Source organism: Lactuca virosa, chromosome 1 (assembly GCF_052849685.1).
Source record: "Lactuca virosa cultivar CGN04683 chromosome 1, Lactuca_virosa_CGN04683_v6, whole genome shotgun sequence".
In the NCBI taxonomy this organism is placed as follows: Eukaryota; Viridiplantae; Streptophyta; class Magnoliopsida; order Asterales; family Asteraceae; genus Lactuca; species Lactuca virosa.
Window position 1 is genome coordinate 24,057,743 of NC_136426.1, and position 14,434 is coordinate 24,072,176.

Below are 14,434 nucleotides of genomic sequence, written 5' to 3' on the forward strand. Positions count from 1 at the left end.
GTGGTTTAAGTGAACTAAATTCCACGGATTGGTATTTAGACTGAAACTATTAGAAGTTCAATATATGAACTTAATCATTGTAAATATAGGGATACAAACCATAGGAAATATATATATATAAAAGTATTAGGAAATAGTAAACCCTAATATTCTAAAATACAAAATTACTCCCTATTGCAGAGCAATGGCTGAACAGGTTAGTAGCCATACCCCTGAGGTTGGTGGAGGTCCTCAACCTAAGGAAGTGAATACTCCAGTATCTCCTCGTGAGGAGCGACTCTTGGGTAAACTTACCGGTGTTATTCGACAGACTCTCGAAGAACACAACAAGAGTGGTGATAAAGGAAAAGAGAAAGCCACTGGAGAATCTTCGAGAGGAGAGGTGAAGCGTCCCTCGTTTAAAGATTTCAAGAGTAGCGGTGCTACAGAGTTTTCTGGTGTTCTTAATCCAATTGTTGTTCTTACTTGGATCCAGAACACAGAAAAAGTGTTTCGTATTTCTCATGTAGATGATGAAGACAAGGCTAACTATACTTCTACAATGCTCATCGGAGAAGCCTTAGTCTGGTGGGAAGCAACCTATGAAGGTCTCAGCAAGTTTGACCAGGAGAATTTATCCTGGGAAATATTCAAAACTCGTGTGCTAGAGAAGTACTGTCCTCTAGACATGAGGAGGAGGTTGGAGAAAGAATTCCTTGAGCTTAAATAGGGAGGAATGACTGTGAATGAGTATGAAACTCAGTTTAATCAAAGAGCAAGGTTTGCTACAAAGTATATCCCAACTGAAGACGAGAAAATTCAGTTGTTCATGGAGGGACTACGGCACGAAATCCACGATTTCGTTGCCAATCGGGAGGTTCTATCATTCGATAAAGCCGTTGAGTATGCTCGAAGGCGTGAGCATGACTTAGAGATATGTGGTGCCACTCTTACTGCTCCGAAGCATCCACGTACTGAAAGAACTGTTCCTGTTCCTTCTTTTCTACCAGCTCAATCCGTTCGGACTGAGCCTGGTAATCAAATGCAAACTCAAAATGCCTCTCGTGGACGCAGTAGATCACAATCTTTTTCTATTCAATCGCCTTCATGTCGTGTTTGTGGTAGGAATCATCCGGGCCCATGCAAAATAGACAAGGAATCCATTGTCTGTTTTGGATGTGGAGAAAAGGGTCATATAAAGCCAGCTTGCCCAAGAAAGGATGTTACTTGTTTTGCATGTGGTATTACTGGCCACAAGAAGCAATTTTGCCCCATTCTTACTAGTCAGATGACGGGAAGTCAAGCTTCCGTTCAACAACCGGCGAAAAGTCAAGCTCCTGTTCAACAATCAAGGGGTACTCCAACTAAAAAGGAGGAGGTTCCAAAAGCTAAGGGTCGTGCATTCCAGATCACCACAGAAGAGGCACGCGAGGACCCGAATGTTGTGATGGGTACATTTCTTGTTAACTCTAGGCCTGCTCACATTTTATTTGATTTTGGCGCCTCAGATTCTTTTGTGTCTTATGATTTTGCGCATTCTTTTCAAATTGCTTGCTATGCACTCGCGCAACCCTTTCACGTAGAGACTGCTGGAAGTATATCATTACTTGCCGATAAAGTCTATAGGAATTGTGTTATAGAAATTGAAGGCTACAATTTTCTTGCTAATCTAATTCCTATCTCCTTGTCCAACTTTGACATTATTCTCGACATGGATTGGTTGTCAAAGAACCACGCAAACCTCTTGTGCTATGAAAAGATAGCACATATTCCCATTGAAAGGAAGAATTCTATCTATGTCCATGGTGAACAAGGAACCTTAAAAATAATATCTTTCCTCAAAGCCCGTAAATTCATATCGAAATGGTGTTCTATCTATCTGGCCTACACAGTCGATGTCTCAAAAGAAGAGAAGAAAACGGTGAATGATGTTCCCATTGCTAAGGAATATCCAAATGTTTTTCCCGAAGAATTGCCTGGACTTCCTCCGGACAGGCAAGTAGAATTCCGAATTGATGTTGTGCCTGGTGCTGCTCCGATTGCTAAAACTCCTTATCGTCTTGCGCCAGCTGAGATGAAAGAAATGATGATCCAACTGCAGGAACTACTTGACAAAGGCTTTATCCGACCGAGTACCTCTCCCTGGGGTGCTCCGGTACTGTTTGTCAAGAAGAAAGATGGATCGATGCGGATGTGCATTGATTATCGTGAGCTGAATAAGGTGACTATCAAGAACAAGTATCCACTACCTCGCATCGACGATTTGTTCGATCAACTTCAGGGTGTTAGCTGTTTCTCAAAGATTGATCTAAGATCTGACTATCATCAGTTGAAAGTTCACGAGTAGGATCAAACAAAGGGAATGAAACTTAAAAGAATAGTAGGTTGAATCTGATCGCGAAGATAGATTTCATTCGCATGGTTCGAAGATCGGATTTTTGAGCTACTACTTAGGGTTATGATAGATTGCTAGGAAATATGTAATAGCATAGTTTTCATTTAAAGTTGCATTGTAAGGGAATTTTTTTTTCCGTATATTATAAATAAATAAATTTTGTTTTTGTTTTATGTTATATCTCCTTGCAATGGCATTTATGGAAAATTGATGTTTGTATGTTTCTAGCAATAATGGAAATATGAATTTGATTCTTTCATTTGTGGTAGTGTCTAAATTTACCAAATAAGGAAAGATTCTCATCACCCGAGTTTCAATTGGAACCGAAACTTGGAATCATGCAGGTTGTATTGTATGATGATTGAGAATTTTCATCTTTGGAAAATTACGACTAATTCCTTGTTCACATGTATATGTGAGTCAAGTGAAGGACAAAGGGATCGGGTACACTTGGTTGTGCGCTGGCCAGATCCACCACAAGGATCGATAAGGCTATTCTTCATGATTTAATAAAAGGTAGTAAATATGGTTACACTTACAAGTTTAAGTGTAATTCTGAAACATTGGAAAAGTTTCAGTGTATGACAGGACGGATGAGAAGAATCAAATTAGGCAGAAAGATAAAAGTTACTCGAATCTGAAAAGATGGGAGAGTACTTTAGTATCATGTTTTATGATCATCTTATTGATTATGAAACCATATCACAATTCATCTTCTAAGGACATCTTAGTACATTCTTATGACTAAGAAGAGAAGTCATTAATTGTTGAAGTGGTTAAATCAAGAAGATGAGTCATACTTCGTTCCAAACAAGTCTTAGAGTCATACTCCAAGATTGTAGCTTGAGTGACATAATCCTTAGAAGGTTTATAACACTTGTCAAATGTAGAGTAAAATGTTTTCTTACTCTTGTACATTTGTAATTGGTAAGTTGTGATGTTTTGGATAAAACAAAGACCAACTAAGACCAATTGTGTGAAGTGTTTATCTTGATAAGTATCCGCACTAACTCTTGAATATTTGTTTTGTCAAGGAATGGTTCTTGACAACAGAATCTTATGTGTCAAGCGGTCAGTGGAAGTATTAAAGATCTTGAAAAGGTTTCAAGAACTAATCAAGAATAAAACCTGTTGTTTATCACTAGCACACGACTTGAGGTTTGTAACCTATCGTGTTGACATATTCTTGTTTCTATGCCCATTCTAGTTAAAGTTGACTATGCATGTGAGTTCTATGAGTTCTCAGTTGTTTGCATAACTACTTGGAAGCAATAGTAGGCCCTTGTACTGCCAGGTGGCAAGAAGTTAAGATAGAACAAGTTCACTCCATATGAGTTTGGATTTGTGACAAACCTCCTCTTGTGGTTATGTTTTTGACAAATTCACATGGATAGGAACATATACACCATAAAATCTAAGTGTCATAAGGTTTCTCTCCGATTCATGAAAATGATGGTGAGGAAACGCTTTTGCTAAATAGGTTTTAAGTAGATAGCAATTGTGATATTTGCATCCTCAAAGTCGTTAGTGGAGCGTGTGTGGTTAACTAGCACACTAACATGGACTTGTGAGAAATGGCAAAAGGGTCTAAACATTATGATTACGGCATCCCTCTTCGTAATTGTTTAGACACACATGTGAGTTATCTAAGGAAAGGTGTATGATTTTGATAAAGTTTTATCAAAGCATCTCGTATCAGAAATCTGAACTTTGGTAAGAAAGTTAATAAAGTATTGATTTGTAGAAGTCCAGCTAATTTCTAGATACATGTCAAAGCTAGTGGGAGCATAAGTGTTATGCTAATAATTATCATGTTAGTAGGAGCATGATTATTATGTAAAGTGTTAATTATAGAAAACAAAATCTCAATTCCTGACTCTGCAAGTTTTGAAAAGTTGTTTTGCTATAATTAAGGGAAAGGAAATTATACTTCATTTCAATTCTAAAAACTTATATTGAGATTTTAATCATCTTTAGTCAAGGATATATATATGAATTTTATGTTGGAATGGTTCAACATAAAGAAATTCTATATATACTGCGTTCTCAAAATTCGATTATGATTACGACATCCCTCTTCATAGTCGAATTTTGAAAACATGGAAAAAACAAAAATATTGTAGCAAAAGACTGGTCTAGGATCATGTCTTTATGTGAGACATCATGAATCGTGTCCCATATGCTTCAGATATAGGATCGATTACATGTGCTATAATATTTATCCTTTCTAAATTTTCCAAATGCCTGGGGCATTAAGAGGGGAAAAGGCCTAAAATTGGATATGAATAAAATGATTAAACAATTGTTGAGGACAATCTGAGGTTTTACCAAAGATTGGTTGCTCATGGACAGTTGGAAGTATGGTGTAAATTTTTGGAAAGGACCATATTGACATATTCTGAAAAGAGGCAACTCTTGTTCATAAGTGATAATCAAAATGGAAATATGGAAATGTCTCCGTAGGTGAAATTTATTCAGTCTGTGTAAGATTAGAAAACTTAATGCAAGAAGGATGTTCAAAGCAATGTATTTTGAATTTGAGACTTCGTTTCCATGGAATTGGTCTCCATTGGAATACATTGTAATGTCTGTTGTCAAGTCTTTGTGACTTTGTGCATAGTCATTACAAGAGGATCAATGCATATGAGTTTAGAATCTGACATATTTCGGTAAATGGCAGGAATTTGGAATTGTTACATTTACGATAAAGATTTGGGATTGTAAAATGAGTATCATTGGAATTATGTTCAATTGATCTATTCCACAAAGTAAGGATCATAGACAAACATAGTGTGCATACTTGGTGTATGGCATAACTATTGTTTGGACAAACATAGTGTGCATGCTTGAAGCATGGCATGACTATTGTTTTAATTCAAGTATTAAGTTGATTATTTGAAACATTATGCAATGAATAATGTGTAATCAATATGGTGATAAATAAAAGGTGTTTTATTTATATTCATAAGTTCTGAGACCATATTGGATTTGATTATTCTTGTGTTTCACTTTGCATGTTTTGACTTCCCGAATAACTAGGTTATTCAAACTATCCACGGTCGATCATACTTTGGAAGTAGGTATTGAGGCAAGACTGTCATGAAGGGTCTGTAGTTTGTCTGGGACAAAGTGGTTGCAGTGTTCATGAGTGCTCCTGGAATGAGATTCGAGTATTGGATTCAACCCACGCTCATTTGAATCACTTCATGGATTTTATCACGAGTGAATCATGAGATGATAATATCTTATATTCTTCAAACGGAGACGTGTGAGTTGTAGTTGCACGTCAGTTGCACATTGACATATGTAAACGCAACCAGTAACTTGGTTGTTATAAAACTTATTATTGTGTGTAATTTGATGAGTAAGTACAAGCGAACACTTGGGTCAAAGTTTATCCATTCATTTTACCCTTGGAGGGATAAAAGCGATATATGTGGGCCCCTCGATGAATTAGTGATGACACCCCTAAGTGCTTGGCTAAGCCTGTATTGATTTGATTTGTTCAATTAGTCAGTCGTCATAAATCGGAAATCGGGAAACAAAAATTGGACAGAGAGAATGATTATAATCCATGTCTCAGTCCATATGATATCTAGAATGGAGGAATATATGATCCCTTATCTAATGGACACGTCATTTGACTAGGTCAGAGTTCGGCAACGACTTTAAGAGCTACGATTGCTAGTCGGGATCTTGGACTCATACGCAATAATAGTTTTAGACTTATCCAAGTGGGAGACTATTGGATTAGATGTCTAAGCCCATAACTATTATTAGTATGTATTCGACCCGAGAGCAGCATGGTCCATTTGGGTTGCATGGCATCGGAACAATTGGATAGACAAAATGAGAAAAAGGATACTTATGATTTATATTAATATATTATAAGTTCTAATATATTAATATGAAATCATATTATTTAATTACTATTGATCAAGAATTAATTTAGAATTAATTTAGTGATCAAAATGAACTAATTAAATATGGACTCTTATTTATATATAGGATGGGCCAAGTTCATTTAGGTTGGGCTAAGCTTTCATGGATAGTCCATGGAGTTTTAACCCATGGATCCTATGGAAATGAAAGGTCATGGGTATTAGGGTTTACATGAATGTAACCCTAATCCTCCACACTATATAAAGAGGTCTCTAGTTCATGAAATTGGCACTAGTGCATACACAAAAAAGGGCAAGGCCGATTTTCATAGAGTGAACCTAAGTATTTTTCTTCTCTAGTTATTCCAAGGGTTTTTGGTGTTGTGTGAACCATTTGAGGTGCAACACTTGAGGAACTAAGCTCTTAAAGTTTCAAGACTTCAAGCTCCATCAAAAGGTATGTCATTCTACTAGATTCTTGTATTGTATATACTTCATATTATGCTAGTTAGGATGAAACCTTGGAATATTGAATATTTACACGTATAATAGATAAAACATAGATCTAAGGTTTATAGGGTTGCATGTACACCATAGGAGTGTTAGAATGCTCAAAACCCATCACTTGAAACAACCCAAAAATATAGTCCAAAACTTTCGTTTTAAACCAGTAATAAAAACCATCAATATCATCCATCACATAAAAGTCACAACCATGTATCTCAAAAATATCATAATATCTATCAATGTATCAAAATCATATGTAAATAATGAGAGTAAATCCTACCAGGGTAAACTATGGTGTGTGACACGCAGTCATCCCGAGCTCTTCCCCTTACTAGCGGAAGTACCTGAAACCAAAACTAAAAACTGTAAGCACGAAACTTAGTGAGTCTCCCCAACAACCACATTACATACACATATCACATAAATATATCTTGGTCTCCGCCCCTGCTACATCGAGTCAGGATCGACATCGGCTTTCTCGGCATCGGGCCCCACCCAGCATCGGACCCTATTCGGCATCGGGCCCCGCCCGACATCGAGCCTCGCCCTGGCATCGAGCACATCTCGGAATACATGTGAGCATAATCAAACAATACCATAAACCTAAGCATATATCATTAACATTTATACATTCCTCGGGCCCCGCCCGACATTAGACCGTAATCCGGAAACATACTAACATTCCTTGGGACCGCACCGACATCGGACCGAAATCAAGAAAAGCATATAAACTTACATCGGGCCCCGCCCGACATCAGACCGTAGTCTGGAACTACTACTAACTAAGCAGACCGAACTTGGTGCCTTAGACTCGTTCCTACTGGAGGAAACTCACCTCGAATGCTAGCTATTAAATCTCGTGTGGGAATCTCTGACGGCTGCTCCAACGACTCCCCGACTATCAATTTGAAAATAACACTTAATCAATATCTGATAATCCTTCTTAGGGTAAAATGACCATTTTACCCTTGGTCAAAGTCAACATCCTGGTCAAAGTCAAATTCAAGGTCAACTCACAGCCGACTCAACTCGTCGAGTTACTTCCTAACTCGACGAGTTCCTATACTACTCAGACTCATGACCAACCGAGTCAACTCGTCGAGTCCCTCTACAGACTCGTCGAGTCCTTTTCTGGACTCGCCGAGTTCCCCTGTCTGTTTGGGCTATCTTAATGGATTAAGCCCCTACACTTCGGATCCAAGCTTCATACTTCACATAAACCCTAAAAATGTCCTTTTAAGGGTAATGTTTCTGACTTTACCCTATTAATACCTCTTCTTAAAGGGTTTAGCTCAAACCCTAATTCCTTGGGACCTAGAACTTAGTCCTTAAGCCATCCATACACCAAACTAAAGCTTACAATGAAACATCCCAAAAATACGGTCCAAAATTTTCATTTTTTAATTATTAATAAAACCGTAGTTATCCAAAACACATGTCATAATATATCCACCATCATATGAATGCATATCAAAATATCAAAGTATAAACATCCCAGGCTGAACAAATGGTGTGTGCACTACAATCATCCCGAGCTCTTCCCCTTGCTACCGGAAGTACCTGAAACCAAAAATGAAAACTGTAAGCACGAAGCTTAGTGAGACTCCCCAAACTACCACATACCATACACATATAACATGCAACTAAGAGATATGAGCCCCGCCCACACTCCGCTAACTGGGAGATACGGGCCCCGCCCACACTCCGCTTACATTGAGATACAGGCCCCGCCCACACTCAACTACTATGAGATAAGGGCCCCGCCCACACTCGGATACTATGAGATACGGGCCTCGCCCACACTCAACTTCTATGAGATACGGGCCCCGCCCACACTCAGCTACTAAACATACATACAAGTATCACACAGATAACACGTATAACTAAATCTATCAATCATGCATATATCCATAATCAAACTAATCTATGAGATACGGGCCCCGCCCACACTCGGATGACTGGGAGATACTGTCCTCGCCTACACTCAGCTACTAACATATCATACTACGGGCCGACCTTGGTGCCGTAGACCCGTTCCTACTAAAGGAAACTCACCTCGCAAGGCTGACTGCTGAAATCTCGAGCGAGGAATCTCTGATGGCTGCTCCGACGACTCCCCAACTCTAAATTTCATAATAACAGTTAATCAAAATCTGATAATCCTTCTTAGGGTAAAATGACTATTTTACCCCTGGTTAAAGTCAACTATTGGGTCAAAGTCAACCTTCTGGTTGACCCAACTCGTCGAGTTGTTCCATAAACTCGTCGAGTCCTAGAACCTGAAATCGTGATCTAACTCGTCGAGTCTCCCCTTGACTTGTCGAGTTCCCAGGCTACTTACAGTCGCGATCTACCGATTTAACTCGTCGAGTCCCTTCACCGACTCGTCAAGTTCTACCTTAAGCTAAAACAGGACAACCCAACTCAAACTCATCGAGTCCCTTTATGGACTCACCGAGTTCCTCTGTCTAATTGAGCCATCTCAATGGATCAAGCTCCTACCCTTCATATCTGTCACACCCCCAGCCATCGGCGGAAACACCGGGTGGTTTAACGTCATTCTTCGTATCACAGTTATATAACATACATTGAACAGTACTAAAGAAAATACATACCTTTATTGATAACTGAAAGTTACATAACTGTTTTCTAGGACCTATTACATAATATCCGACTATGACATACTTCTTAATGAACAGAAAAGTAATAGTAAAACTTCTTCTGTTCGAATACATACCAGCTTTTCAAGTTCCTGAAAACACATGCATTTTAAAATACGTCAACATAAAGTTGGTGAGTCCACAAGTTTTGACTCCATAAAATAATACATTTTCCACGTTCAAAAGTATAGTTTTGAAAGTATCATTTTGACTCTCCAACGTTTAGTATATATATCCTAGGTATAATGGTTTACTTATCAAATAAGTATATACCTATAAGTCTCATATATTATAAATATAAATGTTTGTAATTCCATACAAACGAAAGTTGCTACGTATAAATCTTATTTCAATTCTATACGAGTAAAACCGCTACGTATAAATCTATTTCAATTCTATACGAGTATGTGTGTTAGGTATAATTATCTACTTAACATACAAGTAGTACCTAGGGTATAAGTAGGGGGAAACTTATACTTAACATTAATACTTGTATACGACAAAGTATAATGTTTCTAACAATTTGCTACCATGAGCCTGTAACCGCTGCTATGACATAATACCTCTGATAAAACCCACTAATGATTTCCATGAGGAAAACCCACTCATGATTTACATGAGGACAACCCACTCATGATTTCCATGAGGAACACCGCACGCTTCATCGACGCTGGAACAATAACAAGTAAAAGGATATTTCGTCACTTGCTTATGGTTGACTGTAGCTAACAGTCACAAGTGGGGTGGTCAACCCGTATACTAATTATACACGACTTCCTCGCTCACACAGGATTAACGGTTACAGTTCATAGGATTTCCGCTAAGATCCCAAATCCTAGTTGATGAATACAATTACTCATGTAGACTTCGACGACTTCCTATAGCTCTAACAACAAAAGCATCTTCATGTCTAAAACCCTAAGTTACTAGACTATGCTTTTAAACATTACTCCTAACTTCATAACATTTAGGCAGTATAACAGCTATAGCTTGAGGTAAAACCAGGTTTTATCTTGACATAAAACCAATAACAACAACAACATATAACATACCAAGTTTTATCTTGTCATAAAACTAACAATAACAACATACTTTATAAATTAACATATAGAACTTCCGAATATAACTTCGGAACTATATCACACACAACATATATATAGAATCCTAAGTATAACTCAAGATCTACATTAGTATACTACTATAACAATAACATGCTAACAACTTTACGATAGTTGTATACTTTCAAATACGAAATAACTATATCCCGGTTATTATAACTATCTACGTTGATGCTAATATACTATCATATAGATATAATAATAACGTATATATAATATTTAGCATGTGGTTTCCCCCGAAATATTAGAAAGTAGGGCCGTGAAACTCACCCTAGTAGCGTGATTTTATGTAATCTAAGCAGAAACGGTCAGCGTACAAGGTCGTCGGGGCTCGGGATGCAAGATGGCTTCAGCAAAGGAGAGAGGAGAAAGAAGTTTAGGTGTAAGAATGGCTGAAGTCGGACCTGCTATTTATAGTGAGGATTTTGGATCCCCACGTCGTGATTTTTATAAGGCCCACGTCGTGACTTTGGATCTTATCCCCGTAGACTTGCAATTTGCGTCCCTAGCTTCGGAAGGTGGCCATGTGACTCATCACGTCGTGAGATATCCTTGCTCACGTCGTGAGTTTGGATCTGATCCCCTCGCAGCCTCGTCACACACCTTCTAGATTCCGAGATGTGGATAAATGACTCCTCACGTCGTGAGTTCTGTGCTCACGTCGTGAGCTCAGTCAGATTAGGGTTTCTGACAGCTGAATCTTCGGAAGGTCGTAACTTTCACATACGAACTCCGTTTTTGACGTTCTTTATATGTACGCGTAGGTATTTACAAGTACTACAACTATCTTTTAGACTCAATAGCTAATTCTAAGTCTATTTTAAATTCCTCTTATTATAGAGATTTATAGTGTTCGGTTTATCATAACTTCTTCATGCGAAGTCAGATTTAGACATTCTCTATATTTTTGGAATCGTATGGACATATACTTTGAGTTGTATCATAAAGAAAGTTCATATTTGTATTAGAATTTATCATGAACTACATAACACCCTTATCACATTACTAGTTTAACAAAATCACATTACATGATTGGCCTAATCACATGTGATTGTCTTATTGACCTATTTTGACTAGTGTTACATTCTCCCCCCGTTCGAATAATTTCGTCCCAAAATTTATCTTATGGATAGGGTTTTGTCAAACAGTTGGGGGTATTTTTCTTTCATCTGATATTCACGTTCCCAAGTAAATTCAGGTCCTCTTAAAGAGTTCCATCGAACTTTCACTATGGGAATACGAATTTGCTTTAATCGTTTGACTTCTCGATCCATGATCTCAATAGGTTCTTCTACAAAGTTGAGTTTCGTATTGACTTGTATCTCTTCGAGAGGTATAAAAAGAGTATCATCGGAAAGACATCTTTTGAGATTTGATATGTGAAAAACATCGTGCACATTACTTAGCTCTTGAGGCAACTTGAGTTGGTATGCGACAGAACCAATTCTTGCTAGAATTTCAAAAGGTCCTATATACCGTGGGTTTAGTTTGCCTCATTTCCCGAATCGAATTACGCCTTTCCAAGGAGAGACCTTCAACATTACTTTATCTCCAACTTGGAATTCTAAAGGCTTACGTCTTACGTCAACATAACTCTTTTGACGATCACGTGCAGCCTTTAATTGATCCTTAATTTGCATGATCTTTTCAGTCGTCTCGTGGATTATTTCTGGTCCGGTATGTAAGTTATCGCCTCTACGTTCTCTGGCCATCTGCGTATCTCCAACTTCTGCCCAACACACTGGGGAACGACATTTTCGTCCATAACGAGCCTCAAACGGTGCAACCTTGATGCTGGTGTGATGACTATTGTTGTAGGAAAACTTAATTAATGGTAAATGAGTATCCCACGCATTTCAAAAGTCTATTACACAGGCTCGGAGCATATCTTCTAAAGTTTGAATGGTTCTCTCACTCTGACCATCAGTCTGTGGATGGTAAGTTGTACTCATATCTAGACGTGTTCCTAAGGATTTTTGTAGAGATTGCCAAAACCGTGAAGTGAATCTACTATCTCGGTCAGAAATAATAGAATTTGGAACTCCATGCAATCTGACAATTTCCTTAAGATAAATTCTAGTTAGCTTCTCCATCTTGTTGTTCTCCTTAATTGGTAAGAAATAGGCGGACTTAGTCAATCTATCGACTATTACCCAAATAGTGTCGAACCCACTAGGAGTTTTAGGTAACTTAGTGATGAAGTCCATTGATATCTGCTCCCATTTCCATTCAGGTATTTCCGGTTGTTGAAGTAAACCTGAAGGCTTTTGATGTTCTGCCTTTACTCTAGAACAAGTCAAACATTTACTCACATAAGTAGCAATTTCTGCCTTCATGTTTGGACACAAATAATGTACTTTTAAATCTAAATACATTTTGTCAGAGCCTGGATGCACGAAATATCTGGACTTGTGGGCTTCTTCTAAGACCAAGTCCCTGACTCCACCGAACTTAGGCGTCCAAATTTGGTTCATAAAGTATCGCGTTCCGTCCTCTTTTTGTATAAGTTGCTTTTCCATTCCTCGCAAAGCTTCGTTCTTGATGTTTTCTTCTTTTAGAGCCTCAAGTTTAGCTTCTCTTATTTGTGCGGTAAAGTTAGAATGAATAGTTATAGTTAATGCGCGTACCCGATGGGGTTTAATATATTCTTTCCGGCTCAAGGCATCTGCTACCACGTTCGCCTTTCTGGGATGATAACGAATCTCACATTCGTAATCATTCAACAATTCGACCCATCTTCGTTGTATCATATTAAGATCTTTTTGGTTGAAGATGTGCTGGAGACTCTTGTGGTCGGTAAAAATAGTACACTTAGTACCGTATAAGTAATGTCTCCAAATTTTTAGTGCAAAAACTACAGCTCCCAATTCAAGATCATGGGTAGTGTAATTATTCTCATGCAGCTTAAGTTGTCGTGATGCATAGGCGATAACTTTTCCTCTTTGCATCAACACACATCCCAATCCTTGATTTGATGCGTCGCAGTATACAATGAAATCTTCTGTCCCATCTGGAAGGGATAGGATTGGTGCACTACACAACATTTGCTTCAGTTTCTGAAAAGCAGCTTCTTGTTTGTCTTCCCAGTTGAACTTCGTATCCTTCTGGGTTAGTGTTGTAAGTGGCTTCGCTATTTTGGAGAAATTCTCTATGAATCTGCGGTAATAGCCAGCAAGTCCTAGGAATTGACGCACCTCTGTTGGCGTCTTTGGTGCCTCCCAATTCCTGATTGCCTTGACTTTGGATGGGTCAACATGAATTCTTTCATTGCTAACTACATGACCTAAAAATTGTACTTCTCTAATCCAAAACTCACATTTGGAGAATTTAGCGTTCAAATCATCTTTTCTTAGTAGTTCCAAGATTATTTGCAGGTGTTGACCATGTTCTTCCTTGGTTCGTGAATATATCAATATATCATCGATAAATATGATCACGAATTTATCCAGGTATGGTTTGCAAACACGATTTATGAGATCCATAAACACTGTTGGGGCATTGGTCAATCCAAAAGACATAACTAAGAACTCATAATGACCATAACGAGTTCTAAATGCTGTTTTTGGAATGTCGTCTTCTTGTACTCTGAGTTGATGGTATCCTGATTTGAGATCTATCTTTGAGTAGTAGTTGGATCCTTGCAGTTGATTGAATAGATCATCAATTCTTGGAAGCGGATAACGATTCTTGATCGTTAGCTTGTTCAGCTCCCGATAATCAATACACATTCGAAAGGATCTGTCCTTCTTCTTGACAAACAAGATTGGTGCTCCCCAAGGTGAAAAACTTGGTCGGATAAAGCCTTTGTCAAGAAGTTCTTGTAGTTGGCTAGACAATTCTTGCATTTCAGATGGAGCCAACCGATAAGGAGATTTCGCTACTGGTGCTGCTCCT